The following is a 15,358-nucleotide window of genomic DNA, read 5'->3' on the forward strand; positions in this document are numbered from 1 at the left end:
GGCAGTCGTCATTTCTATGACCTATAGAAATGCATGTGAATGATGTTATCCTTGCTTTTCATTGTATGAAACTTGAGGCAATTCCTTCTGTATTTGCCGCATTCTTAAAACGCCTGCCACCTCCTTTGTGCTATAATGTTTTCTCTCTCTTTGTGGGGTGATTTTACTCTCTGCCATCTAAATCTGTGTCCTTCTCCATTATAGTCAATCACTTTCACTTGACCATTTCTGAATTATGTTGTGGCAGTATGAATGTTTCACGGTACTTCACTCTGAGGAAGGGAGAATTGATTCCAAATCTAGCTAACAAGACCAACCTCCTTACCTCCCACATTAACATCAAACATTTCCTTGCACTGTGGATTTTACTTTTTGGCTGTCACCTGCGTGATTGCAGGTTATAGTCCACTGTCCTTTTTCAGAACACAAGTCTGCAGTTGACAACAGCTAACATTTTTTTGAATAATTACCATGTGCAAAGACTTCTTATAAATGCTTTACCTCTATAAATTCATTTAATCCTTACACCAACTCTATGAAGTAGATTTAGTTATTTTCCTCATTTTTATAGATAAGCCTGAGGTAGACAGAAATTAAACAATTTGTCCAATTCATACTTTTAGTTAAAAGAGTAACCAGGATTGAGATCTAAGCAATCAGGAGGCCAAATCTTCACTGGTTACCAAATCCTGAAAATGGTTTTTGGCCTGGATAAAAGTGCCTCATTAGGAAGAAACAAATAAACAGAGGATTGAAACACAATTGACCTAACTCACACTGAGTATGACAAATACACGGGCTGGTGGCTCATACAGGTCCTTAGCCTGTAGAGAGCTCCTCATTCATTGATCCACAGTTTATCCACCAACTCACAGCTTATACAACAAAAAACTTGCCCACTTGCAACAGATTATTCTACTCTATTTGTTGATTTCTTTTTGAGGCAGAGATGGCTAGATTCTCCCAGTACTCACTCCTGTTTCTTGAGTAACTGTGCTGTTCAGCCAATGTAGTTTTCAGCCTCTCTCCCTCTTAGGAATGACCCAGTGACTGAGTTCCTGTCAATGAGACAAGGGCAGATGTGTATGGGGCATTTAGGGAATCTCTCTTGAAAAGGGCGTTAGTCTCCTTTTTTACACTCGTGCTTAGGTATTGGATGTGATGTTACAGTTGTACATGTAGACACCAGCACGGACCATGAAGAAGACAGTTGTCTTCTATGAACAGCTGTGAAGTGAGCTGGAGTGAATCTGAATCTGAATACAACTTTGAGGTGCTACTCTGCCAGCTCACTTCCAGGCTACTTTTAAATATAAGACAAATAAACTTCTGTTTTGTTTAAGCAACTGTTATTTTAGATGTTGTATTATACAGCTGAAGTTAACCCACACATACTCTAAGTAGAAGAGTTTTGAACTAAAGGACAATACCAAATCAGCTAAACTGGTTAATAATAATTTGCGCATAATATAATTTAGAGTACAGTTAGTTGCTTATTTTGAAATACATATGTATTTACTTACATCACTTTTCACATCTTCAAAACATTATCTACTAGAAAGCATAATGATCAAGGCAATAACAGAATAACTTTTAGTATTAGTTCATTCTCAAAGTGCTATAAAAAACGACTTGAGACTCGGCAATTTATAAAGAAAAGAGGTTTAATTGGTTCACGGTTTTGCAGGCTACACAGGCATCTGCTTCTGGGGAGGCCTCAGGAAACTTACGATCATGGCAGTAGGGGAAGCAGGCACAATTTATATGGCTAGAGTGGGAGGAGGAGAGCAAAGGGGAAGGTGCTGTATACTTTTAAACAATCAGATCTTGTGAGAACTCATTGACTACCAGGAGAACAGCAAGGGGAAATCTGCCCCCATGTTCCAATCTCCTCCCACCAGGCCTCATCTCTAACACTGGGGATTACAATTTGATGTGAGATTTAGGTGGGGACACCATCCAAACCATATCACTCAACATAAAAGAAGTATTTTTAAACAAAAATATATTCTTTGGTTCTCTTAATATTGGTTCCTTTTTAAGGAAAATGTGTTGTCATTACTGCTTCAATGGATAAGTATAGGATTTGGATATTTAAAAATATTTTAGGCAGACTTTTGTTATTCTGTCTTTTTCTCATCTTTCTTCTTCCTTTTTTAATGAAAAGCACAATGTTAGCACTAATATCTAAAGAAAACTTTCCCTTCTACTCTTTCCCATTTCCCCTAATCAATTTGTTTACCCCTTAAAATGAGTCAACTGAGATCTGAATACTGACTAGCTGGTGAGCAGAATCTGCCTTTCATTGCTCTAAAAAGTAGTGGCTAGGGTGACTTATTCATGGCTATTTTTACCAAATCTTTCTCCTCTAAACACTGAAGTCATTGCTACTTTTGACATGGCATGCCAGGTTTGGGAGGTTAGTTGGTTTGGGAGTGGGTAAACCTGACCTCCAGTTCTGATTCTGTTACTAATGAGTTGAATAACCTTGAGTAGTAATAGCTGCTAAACATTTTTGACTGCTCACTGCAGACACTTGTCTTATTACTTTATATATATTAGCTCATTTTGTCAATACAACAACCCATTGAGAGGAGTATTCATTATCACTTCCAGTTTACAAATTAGGAATTTTAGAGATTAAGTAATTTGCTCAAGGTATTAGAGTTCATCTAGACTTAAACCTCAGCCTGTCTACCTACAGAGCCTGCACTCATAACCTCTACTCTGTACCTCAAGTTATATAACTGTTATAGTACCAATTACTTTTCTCTGAAATAAAGTTACTGTTTAGCCAATCATTTTGATATCTTACATATCAAAGAGTCTATGATTAACATTGTGTAAATAGATTATTATTATGTATGACCTAGTTATGATCCATAGGGATCTCATATAACTAAGAGTCTCTCAATACCTCCCCATGCTCTTGCGAGATACTTTGTGAAAAACAGAATTTCTTGAGGCCACTGAAAATCTTTAGCTTTCTGATAGAGGTCATCAGCTGGCCTGGGGCAGCTAGAGCAAGTTCTATATCATTCACAAAGTGGACTATTAATTTAGACAGTAGAAAACTTTGTCTCCATATATTTTCTTTCTATCTTCCATCTGACAGTGATACAGAGTACGTCTACCTCCATTTCTTATGATACTGTAGTTGGCGGGATCCTGATAATATGAAATATAGTCTGCATCTTGCAGTGCTTTATACCTTGCAGAATTAGAAAACTTTGACACAAACATTGCCCATTGGTGTATTAAGTTCTCATTGATCTGCCATGTTTCCATAGTAGTTTGCTAACTGTTGCATTAAGATGCTTACGAGTCTTTTCATTGCTACTGCATTTTCCGCAAGATGGCATTGTAATTGAAAGTTAAGGGTCTGTGGAATTCTTTTTTTTTTTTTTTAGGTTAAATTAACCCAATACAGAAAAGGCTAAAGTTGGCCTTAGCTACTCTTATTGGCATTGTTCACTTGGTTTTAATGAGATCTGAAGTGTTTTATGGAGCTTAGAAGAGTATGGTGCTTCATGCGTATAATGTAGCGTGGTTATCTCCCTTAGTATTCTGCCATATACTGCAGTAAACCGCGGCATAACTTTTCTCTGTTTTACTAATGTACTCTTTTAGACTTTTACGTGGCCAGTGACTTTAAAAATTATTTCTGAATGTTGTTAGATCGTCACTATTACAAATCAGAGTTTTTAGTGAAATGTAATCACATGATATATATTTTCTGATATTTTCTTGGTTGAACAAAAAGAATAGAACCTGGGAGGTTTTATTTTACTTAATGTGGTAAAATACAAGTCATCATATTATAAACTTAGTGAACATAGTATCTGACATACAGTAGAGATTTGATACATGTTAAATATAGAAATAAGACATAATAGGAGGTAGTGGTGATAAAAGGCAAGAGCCACATTAATAAATTCCTAACAAATATTTATTTAAAATTTTGTATGATTGAGAAACGACATACTTTGTATTCTCCAGAATATGGTAAATTTTCTAACTTATCTGAGTATTTTAGTTTGATTTTGGTGTTTGAACTTCTTCAGGGTTAAAATCTGGCTCATCTTTAAGGGTAGACTGCATGAGTACTGACTGGTAAAACTCATGTTGCCTGTGGTAAACGTGATGTTTGTAAGTGCAGCAGGAGGAATTATTAAGTCAATGACTTATGTACAGTTGAGAAAATGTTAAGGTAAAATTAACGGTGAAACGGTTCACTCTGGACCTTGGGTGTTATGGAAAGAGAGCAGCTATTCCCAGGCGTCTTTTCCTAAAGAAGTATAATGCACAGGGTTCGTTTAATTGGTTCCAGCAATATATGGATCTCTCTTGCTAGCAATTAAGATAAAAGATAAGTAACAAACTGTGATGAACATTCCATCTTAAAGTCTGAACTTGAGTAATTAAATATAGACAGAAAGTGTACTTTCTCTACTCTTTACAGAAGTCATGATGAAAGAAATGATCCATTCTGACACAAAGCAGAGAATTCCATAGAGCAATTTGAGATAGAGAAGACAATCAGCAGAACATGCTGAATGGGCATAAATGAAGGGCCTTGTGCAAAAGCTGAAGGAGTTTAGCTCTACCTTTGAAAGAATAAAGGCTTTTAAGCAGGAGAGTGTCTAAATGTGATTTATTTATTGGAGCACTCCCTCCGGCATCTGAATAGAAATGGAGAAAAAGAGATGCAGCTGAAGCTGAGAGGCTGTTTTCTTTTTGGCAGATAATGAAGATAGGAACTAGAGCAGATCAGTTGGGGTATAGAGGTCGTGGATTTGAGAATTATTTATGAGAAAAATCCCGTCCAGACTTGGTAATGGATTGAATGTGGAAGAGGAAGGAGGCTCAGACTGACTTTCAGGTTGCTAATATGGGTGACTGGGAAGATTTAAATTTCATCCACTGAGTTAGGAAATCTAGAGAGATGGGTATTTTGGGAAGATGATGCATTCAGTTATTCAGAGATTTTTTTTTTCTTTTAAAATGCACATGATTTTGGAGAGGAAATTCATTAAGCTTTAGTAACTATTTAAAACTGGTAATATTGTTATTTACAGAGGAAGAAACAAGAGAGAGGAAGCGGGAGCCCTGGCAGGGACCATACCCACTTCACTGCTCTGCCTGGCATGCCTCAGCCTTTGTTCCTGTACTTATAAAATATATGTAAGCAGTGTATCGTCACCCTGCACAGGATCCAGGCTTTGGCTCAGCTCTACCAATAAGCTTAGATATTGAGGGGGTCATTATGGAAAGTTCTGTTGTTTAAGGCATCAGGTGATCAAAAGAGGATTACTGCAAGTCTATGCCTTTTCTTTTTTTCTTTTCTTTTTCTTTCTTTTTGTTTTTTGAGACAGAGTGTCCTTTGTTGCCCAGGCTGGAGTGCAGTGGTGCCATCTCACCTCACTGCAACCACCACCTCCTGGGTTCAAGCAATTATCCTGCCTCAGCCTCCAGAGTAGCTGAGACTGCAGGCGTGCGCCACCATGCCCAGCTAATTTTTGTATTTTTAGCAGTGACGGGGTTTCACCATGTTGGCCGGGCTGGTCTCAAACTCCTGACCTCAAATGATCTACCCGCCTTGGCCTCTCAAAGTGCTGGGATTACAGGCAGGTACATATTTTTAAAGAAATATTTTTCTTTATTTTTTCAGACGAAGACAAAGCATCCTTATTGCCAACATCCTTAGCGTTGGGAGTCTGAGTGCTGATCTTCAGAGAAGTCCTGGCCTGTTCTGTAGTTGCTTTATTGTTCTAATGCAAACTTATAGGTTTGTGGATTCATAGTGCAGGCATAGCGCTCATGCAGGTCTACCTCATATGTCAATTAGTACTTTTCTTCTGTAAAACATCTCCTCTTTAGCATGCATCTTTAATTCAATTTGAAGAAGGTTATTAAAATGTATTGATATATTGTGTTTTTCTTCCACAGAAGCAGTATGAGACTAAGAACTTCTGTGGGTTTTATGTAAATCATAGATTCTTTCCCAAATTTTAGATAGTTAAGATTAGTGTAAAGAAAATAATTTAAAGGTTCTTCATTTGTTTTTAGTATCTACAGTACAGTTGCTTTACATACAATTCTAGCAAAACATCCCAAATGTGCCCTGTTCATTGTCATGAAGCTTCTGGGATATCTGTATTCTGTAAATTGAACTTGCCACTTCTAGAAGGTTGAGAATACATGAGAAGTCTTGGAAGATACAAAAGCTGATTCACCTGAGTCTAGGGTAACAAGAAAATTAATGCCATCTTCTGTTCTGGAAAGGATAGTGCCACATATAAAAATTGACTTTTTGACATGCATAGAGAGTAATGAGTAATATGTGGTCATTATGAGTCTTCTTTGAAACTTGGGGATCAAAGGGAAACAAAATGAAAAAGAAAATTTGTCCAAAATAAAAGATAAGAGAGAGAACCATTGTTCAAAACATTAAATAGAAACCCATAAATCTTTTCTTCATCTCAGGAAGAACTTCATGGCATAAATAATAAGATTGTTTAGCATCTTTGTTATTTGACGCATAGGCAATATTACAACCTAATTTTTGGTCTCCATGCAAATAATTAAATCCTTATGTGAAACACACCCGACACCAATAATCCTTTGTGAGTAGAATAATTTAATGGGATCTCAAGTTCTTCACAAATAGTATCTAATTTGATTACTGAAAAAATGTTCACATGAAAAAGATAAACATCAAGATTAATAGGACTCAAGGTGATATTTAGAACCATAATTTTTTTTCTTAGTTTCATAGCAACCGGGAACTAACTACACAGATTTCTTTTTAAATGTCTTATTGCTTTTCAGAACTTTAACACACAGTTTGGACAGATGGTCAGTGGAAAGGTTTCTTATAGAATTGTTCAGTGAACAGTGATCTTTAAGAAAATGCATTTTTCCTTAAAATTTGCATAGCAGAGGCATCAGACAAGTGTACGTCTCATTTTGGAACTAAACCTGGTATGTTTAACTTTAGTTATTTTCATGGTAAATCATAAAACTAAAGAAGACGTTTCTATAACAGCTTCATAGTTATTTTTCTTTCTTCTTTTGCCAAGTGTTGCCCTGGAGAACAACTGAGACTTATTTAAGGAAACCTTGGGTATTATGAGTAATAATCCTCACAACAATAGATCAGTACATGTCTGTCTGCAATTCAGTATAGAGCACAGTCAACTAAAAAGAACAGTTTCAAGAGCACTCATCTGTTAGCATATTAAATAAATATTAAAAAGCAACTACTTTATTTCTGGAGGCAAATTCAGCATTTAGAATGCTATTAGAATAGTTCTATTTTTTATTTTTCTTGGAATTCTTTATGATGAATTCTGAGAGCATCATAAGAATGAAAGTGTTTTTAGTGGCAAGTTAAAGCATACAATCTTAGAACTAGGTTTCCTAAATTGAGTTTGTTTCAGTTTTTATTTTTTTATTTTTATTTATTTTTTTACAATTATAAATATTTTATGGATATTTTGGAAACTTCGTATTAATTCTATAAATAAATATTAGCCCACATGTATAACAAATGACTTGTGTTTCTTTCTAATGAATTGACCACTACATTTCCGAAGTTATGAAATGGCCAACAGACCATAGAAAGAGAATTCTTTAGGCTCCTGTTTGAAACCAACAGCTTCAGCAAACTGCTGGCCTTGATTCAGGGCCAAATGTTTCAGTTTTTAATATAGACCCACTAGTAACTAGAGAAGAAAAAAATCAATACTTACCCTCTACTATCATTATTAGAAAAAATTCTAAACTGTGTTTGATAAATTATGTTTTTATATTTTTCCAGCTATCTCATTTGATTTGTTTTTATATATATGTGGCATCATAAGGAAACTGAGAAAACAAATCAAATGAGAAAGCTGGAAAAATTTAAAAACATAATTTATCAAACACAGTTTGACATATATATATATATATATATATATAGACAGATTTAAAATTAAGGAGCTATGAGTAGTGGCTTTAAGCAGCTATGTAATTTCTCCCAGAGCCAATTATTATGCACAGTAAAGGATGAAACGCTGTGAAATAATAAATGTTATTATGCACTACTAGAAATAAATTTCAATTGTTAGTTGAGCATAAAAACACATTTTTTGTAAACAGAATGGTTTTAATAGTTTCTTGAATCTACACATCGTGTATAAAAATGATTTTTTCTCCTAGTAGTTCAATAAAACTCAAATACCATTTTTCCTAATGATTTGGAAAATGATTTAAAAGAAACATTATTTTATGTTTTTGTTTCTTTGAATGAAGATGTGATTATTTCACACTGCATGCCTCTATCAAAACATGTCGTGTAGCTCATAAATACATACACTTCCTATGTACCCACAGAAATTTTTAAAAATGTAAAAACAACAACAACAAAGAAAAACATGTTTTGTTGTGAAAGACAATTCCTGCGTTACATGGGCTTGATTTCACAGATCATTCTTCATAGGAAACTCCAAAGCATCAGAAAAAGAACAAGCAACCTAACTATTTCTCACATACCATTAAGTTATTAAAGAAATACAGCATAACCACTACCTGGCTTGCCCAGCAATTCCAATTGTCTAGTTTAGTCCTTTTGCCCTTAATACTTTTGGATACTAATCTTAGATTAAAATGTCTTATTATGTTGACCTTGATTGAATTCTAAAACGAATTATTTGTTGGTTACTATGTTCTTGAACTGTGTTAAACAGAATATAGAAATAAAAGAAAACAGAAAGGCATGAATTGCCCCTGTACTTAAGGCATTTATAATTAAGAGTACAAGTCATCTTTCAGTGATTAATAAAACTCATGGTGCCACCACAGCCACTTCTTCTAATCTAAATAATACTGCCTGCACTCAGCCCCCTGACTGGGAATGTCATACAAGTTGTACTAGATCCAGAGATGAGCATTTGACCAGCAATATTCTATCTGTGGTCTTGCCAGCAACTCTGGAGGGATTCACAGGAAGGGTTCCATCAACAGGGCATCATTATCATTGCCTCTTTCTGAAATGTGGCAGGGAGGACAAAGCAGACATGCAGACAAAAGCAGAAAGCCACAATAACACACACACACACACACACACACATACACACACACTTACTGTTTACAAATTAACCAGCACTTGAGAGTTGCCTGGAATTATAGTGCTGAAAAGGATTTCTTTATTTTTTTCTTTTTGGCCCATAAACAAATGTAAAATAGACTTTAATTTTAAATATCCAGAGCAAGTAATTCTATATTTTTATAATGTTTGCATGTTTAGTTATTCTTGCAGCTTAATTCTTCTCTATATTTAGCACTCTCTTTGCACAATATGGATTCTATGTATCTATCTATCAATCGTCTATCTAATCTACCTACCTACCTATCATCTATCTATTTTTACTGGTACAAAATTTTATGTAACCCCGAGCTATATCCTCCTCTTTCTTTTTTTTTTTTTTTTAACTTTTATTTTAGGTTCAGGGATATGTGTGCAGGTTTGTTATTTAAGTAAATTTGTGTTGCAATACTTTGTTGTACAGATTACTTCCTCAACCAGGTACGAAGCCTAGTATTCAACGGTTATCTTTTTCTGCTCCTCTCCCTCCTCCCACCCTTCACCCTCAAGTAGGTATGAGTATCTGTTGTTCCCCTCTTTGTGTTCATGAATTTTCATCAGTTAGCTCCCACTTTTACGTGACAGTATGCATATACCCTCATTTTTCTCTAACATCATTTCTTGTGTGATCATTTTATGAGATTTTCAAAAGTTTTTGATTTTATGAATTATTTTTTATTTTGATATTTTTTACAAATAGCACTTATAATAATCTTACATAATTACTTGTGGTGTTCCAGAGCTTTAGTAAGCAGAGAAGCAAGGGGTGCAAAATGAGCTGATTTTCTAAGAAAAGTATCTTATTGATGAAATAAAAGGAAAATGATCTTGCTTACAAATCAACATCTCCAGTGAGTGTGATTTGAAATCAATAGATCCCACCAACAATATGATTATTATCAGTTAATGATTTCTTTGTCCTGGAATCCAGAGAAGAAAATAGCAGATAGGTTATTCCCCATAAATGTCTGTTTTTAGTTCAATGTAAGTATAATTTCTAAGGTAATGTTTGCCAATATGTCTTACCTTCAATGCTAGATTTTAACAATATATCAAGATCCTCTGAATTATGTACAAGTCATAAGTATTGGGATTTTTTTTTTTCCTAATTAGAACTAAATATAGTACATCAAGTTTAGTGATTTTTGAAAGAATGCTTGATCTCATGGCTCTGGGTAGAAAGGCACATTTTCTAGTTTTTCATTCCAGCTTCTCCCATACATTGGTCTATATTCATTAGCGTATAGGTATGCGGTCTGGCAAATACAAAAGATTCAATGTAGTTGTAAGACAACTTTAAGATTTGACATGTTTAGTAGGCTCAAGGGGCCAATAATGTAAATGAAGACACATGGTTTGAAAGCATTTACAGCACCATAGTCTTGAAGACTTAAACATTAAGTTTCATTATCCTTCTGGAAAGGAGGCAAAATGGGGAACTACAGCCATCTTATGGTTACCTGGTCTTGTTACATTGCACAACTTGCATTATATTTTTGTTTACTTTTGTTGTGCCTGTACTCTGTCTCTTAACTAACTGTAACATTAATTTAAGGCAGAAATTATTTCTTAAATTTATCTCTACCTTTAGCACGTGGCACAGTCTCTTTTGTAGAGGGTGACAATCTACAAGAGGAACATTTCTGTTGTTGTTGAATTATTTGTAATTGGGGGTCTCCATTCTTTGGCATGGCAAAAATGAAATGGCATTAAATTCAGGCTTTCTCTTCCTTTTGCCCAGTGAACTGAAGTGTGAGAGGTAAGGGACACTGAGATAGGACAAGTATTACATAGGGTTGGGCTTTACTGGCCACAGCTCCACCTATCAGCTATTGACACATCCATTGTTTTATTTCAGCCTCAGAAGAGTAAACCAGTTGCTGCTGTTTGGTCCTTCATTTTTGTACTCAAAGTCCCATCAGCTCCATCCTCTTTAATGCATCAGAAGTAATTTGGCTACTTGCATACTATGCTGGGCTGTAAGAAACTCTATAAAGCTTTGTAGGTAAATACTAAGGTTTACCAAATTCCTGAGTACAAGTCTCTTTTCCCCTATTCTTTAGGTATATAAATGTATCTGAGGGTACTGTCCTTTGTACAGAAAATCTGTATCTAGTTGGGCAAGAAATATGGTGTGGGTAGCCAGGAAGTCTAGTTTCTGCTTCTTCTGTGTTCCCCGAATCTTAGATGTTTTGTTCAAGCAAGAGTTATATTTTTTCAGGCTTAATGTTAAAAGTTTAAAACTTAATTTTAACTTTTTAACACTAAGAAGTGAGAAGGAAATCATTATAGGCTGGAGGGCCAAAATGTAGAAAATATGTGTGTAATATCTCCAAATACGTACTTAAGCGTTTAAGATAAACTACACAAGGAATAGATGATGATGATTAGTTTATGGCACATTGAGTACCTACCTTTTAATTAGTACCTTCTGTACAAGAGACTAAATTTACATTACCTTTTTGATTTATTAAATATGGGCTCTCTTTTCCGATCAGTGATAAATAAACACAAAAGAGCCGGTTTTAAAAAAAATTTGCAACCTTTCTGTATGTATACTGAATCACATTAGGACACTCAGTTATCTTTTCTCCATCTTGTTTGTCCATCTTAGTTTTAGAAGGAATATCTTACCATTTGTTACAGAAGATTGTGATCTAAGATCAAGGAATATTGGAGGAGGGCCTAGGAGTTAGCCTGAACTCAAATGACTACTAATGATTTTTTGAAACAAATCATTTTATTGCAGCGAGGAGAAAATGACTTGAAGTTAAATTTTGTGCAAGAGGTTGATGATTATGAGATGGAAAATATGGGGAAAAGTTTAGCAACGGAACAAGCCTTGACTTGTTTCTAACTGGAGTGTGGCCTTGGTAGAAAATGAGGTTGGTTGATTTTAGTAGATAATTTCTCAAGATTTCATAGAAGTATATAATTCTAATAAAAGGTAAAGAATTTCAGCTTCAGAAAAATGCTATCAATATTGATGAGATAAGTTGACTTTTTTAAATGATTATAATTTTTCTGACATGTTAAGGAAAGATAAACAAATCTGTGAACTGTCATCCTTGAGAATGAGAGGTTTCTTGACAATGATGAATTCTGGGGAATTAACATTCCTATGTTATTTTTTCCATTTTATTCACAGATTTATTTCATGTATAAAGAAAATATAATTTTACTTTAATATAGCTATTTGTAAACAAGACACATGTGCATTAGTGAGAATTATTAGTAATGATCAGTAACAACATCTTAAAAGTTCAAGGCATTATCAGTTATTTGAAGTGAGTTTATTATTTAACATGCCGTGGTACTATTCTCTTGTGTGATTTTTTTCCCTTTAACTTTTAGTTGACATATAATAATTTTGCATATTTTGGGGACACAGAGTGAGAGATAGGTCAATGCAGGTGTACAGTGTGTGATGATCAGATCAGACTGACCAGCCTGTTCTTCACCTGCCGCATTTGTCATTTCTTTACGTTGTGATTATTCAGAATCTTCTCTTGTAGCTTTTTGAAAATACTGTGCATTGTTATTTTAGTCCATGGTAAATGAAAATATTAAATGTAGTCTATACAAAATAAATACTTTGAGTAAATAAGATACTTTTATTTTTTAATAAAATACCAATTTATCAGTCTTTGAAGTAAAAAACACTCACCAAACTTGAGGGTTTTAGAATGGGACAATACCTTATTCTCAATCTCCTCATTTAGTCATACTCTTCATTAGGACCCTGGTGTTCTGATTTCTCCTTAGAATGCACAGTATATAAATTCTTAGAGGTACCTAATAGCAAATAAGAACATATAGCACGTTGCTGATTATATAATTCACTCTGCTCTATCTTTCAGTTCTCTCCTGCATCTAATATTTTACTCCATTCCTATTTCTTTAGAAGTTAGATTTAAGCTTAAATGCCCTTTATCTTGAACTCACCACTCAACAATTAATCTTTCTAAAAAATTCTGTAGCTCTATTTTATCATATTTAATAATAATTTGTAATTTTATATCTATATGTATGTTGCATTTATTTGGTTAGTATTTGTCTTTCCAACTTGGATGCAATTTGTTTGAGGGTGAGGATTTTGCCATCTTGGGGGTCACTGTCCCATTTCACAGTACCTAATATGACGTCTGACACATAGCACAATGCATTTCCTTGCAGTGAGTAAATTAAGGTGTGACTAGATGAGTGGGTGGGTCCACTATGACCAAAGAAATGTGTTTGGGGTTTTACAAATGATGCTGGACACTTAGACTATGTCTTGTTCATAAATTTATTTGATGAAAACATTTAGATTCATCAAATACATGAAAATCTAAAAGCTGCTGTTCTAAACAATAAATAAAACTTGAATAGTTTATTTACTATACTTAGCTTCTTTCTTCCCACAAACAAAATGAGACAAAACAAACAAACATGAAACCTCCTGTGCACCCTGTAGTAAACAACACAGCCCTGGTATTCATGGGCATTTATGAAAGTGTAGCATGTGAACATCGGTGATGTAAAATTTTTATGTAAATGTTTAGGTTACCAGAAAGCATTCAGAGGTTAAGGATGAAAGGTGTTTTCAGTGTTATTTGGGGAAATTACTTATTTCTCGTTACATGTCCTGCCACAATCTATTTCAAAATAAAGTATTTCTGCCAGAGCAACTCAACACTTGAAATTCAGATTAGGTGCCTCTAAGAAATTATATACTGTATATTCTCAGAAATTATCATTAAAGAACTCCGAGCCAGATCTGACCACTGTTGTAGTGCTATATTCTGACTCTAAATAGTTTCAAAATGAGTGCAAATATGAAGGAGTGGGAGGGAAATACACTGGGGGCTGTACACGACTTCTCATTTATTGCAAAATACACTTGCAGTGAATGTAAAGGCTCTTAGCTTACTAGTTAGTAATATCCACTTTACATTATTGGCTTGATTTGCTTCTTTAGCATTTAATAGACTGTTGCTAGAGGCCTCACAGTTTGCATTTCCCCCTGTAACTTGTTCTGTGTTCATGGATTATCTTCAGGGACATACATACTTGTTTTTCTCCCTTTGGTTATAGCTAATCATGTAACATAGTTTCTGGCATCTCTTCTGCAATCTCCTGCTTATGATCTTAATTGCAAGCTTCTGTACTATTTCATTGATTGCAATTTTCTAATCTTTAAGGATTAATTTATAATTTGATTGTTTTTAAGAATGTGTTTTAGGAAGAAATAGCTTGCAGTAGTCTATTGGAAGGGATTGCATAGAGTATCTGCTTGATATCTTAAGGCATGCAGTGAATAGGGATAGGGAGGCTTTTTTTCAGATTCAACAATCAGGGTGTTGATTACTCAATAATGCCCATAGGGGCTCTAACTTTTCTCTTTCCTAACAGCAAATAAGAAAATAAAATGTCTCTTTATTTTGTCTCTCATGAAGTTTCACTTAAGATGCCGAGCGGAAAGGTAGGTGTATGGGTGAGTGTTTGTGTGTGTGTGTGCACGCATGTGTGTATGTGCTGGTGGGGAGGGGATTGGGAGATGGGGGTATGTGGGTGCAGTGGTTGTGGTAGGAAGGGTGTGGTAGAATAAGTTAAACTCCATGAGCTGTGTGTTAGTCCTTCCAAGGTGACACAAAAATGGCATGACTAAAATTTCATATAGATATATGAATGGTGATTTGTTAAGTATCTACTCTGTGCCATGTACAATGAAAGATAATCTATGCACACAATCACATGCATTCCTCATTTAATCCTGTGAAGTATCAAAGACAAGGAGGAGGGAACAAGGCTCTGAAAAGTAAAATGACTTGTCCAAGCTGGTCAAATATTTTAGCTTCCTTTCCTTTTGGTGCTCTTGCTAAGTGTTCTTCCCTACTACAAATGAGTTTTCATTTCTTGAAAGGGAAATATGCTCTCTGATGACAAAAATCAAGTTTCCTGCCTTTATTGTACTGGAATAAATCATAAAGTTTGGTCACAAATCATGTTCCATGGATCATAAGATTGAAAAAAGGAAAACAAAACAGCTGAGTAGACAGAAACTGTGGATGTTCACATATTGGCACGACTTATTCCAAACTGGAGGGAAACCATGAACCATCCCAAGAAGCAGAAATAAAATTACAGACCCAAGTGTCGGCATGTGGAAATAATAGTGTCCAACCACTCCAGAAAGATGAACATCTATTAGTGATTTTTAAAGATCTCTTTTGAAAGACTTATAATTAT

General features: G+C 34.8%; 1 protein-coding gene and 1 non-coding gene across 3 annotated transcripts in view; one reads left to right on the forward strand and one right to left on the reverse strand.

The window, feature by feature from the left end:
• MARCHF1 (membrane associated ring-CH-type finger 1) overlaps window positions 1-15,358 on the forward strand; it is an 883,830-nt gene that overhangs the window by 57,011 nt on the left and 811,461 nt on the right. The gene's annotated exons all lie outside the window — the stretch shown is intronic.
• LOC135277864 (small nucleolar RNA SNORA2/SNORA34 family) lies at window positions 7,558-7,694 on the reverse strand. The gene has a single exon (XR_010345440.1). It is a non-coding gene; the product is annotated as a small nucleolar RNA SNORA2/SNORA34 family (small nucleolar RNA).

This window comes from Aotus nancymaae, unplaced genomic scaffold (genome assembly GCF_030222135.1).
Source record: "Aotus nancymaae isolate 86718 unplaced genomic scaffold, 86718_ANA_hifiasm-v0.15.2.pri h1tg000033l, whole genome shotgun sequence".
In the NCBI taxonomy this organism is placed as follows: domain Eukaryota; kingdom Metazoa; phylum Chordata; class Mammalia; order Primates; family Aotidae; genus Aotus; species Aotus nancymaae.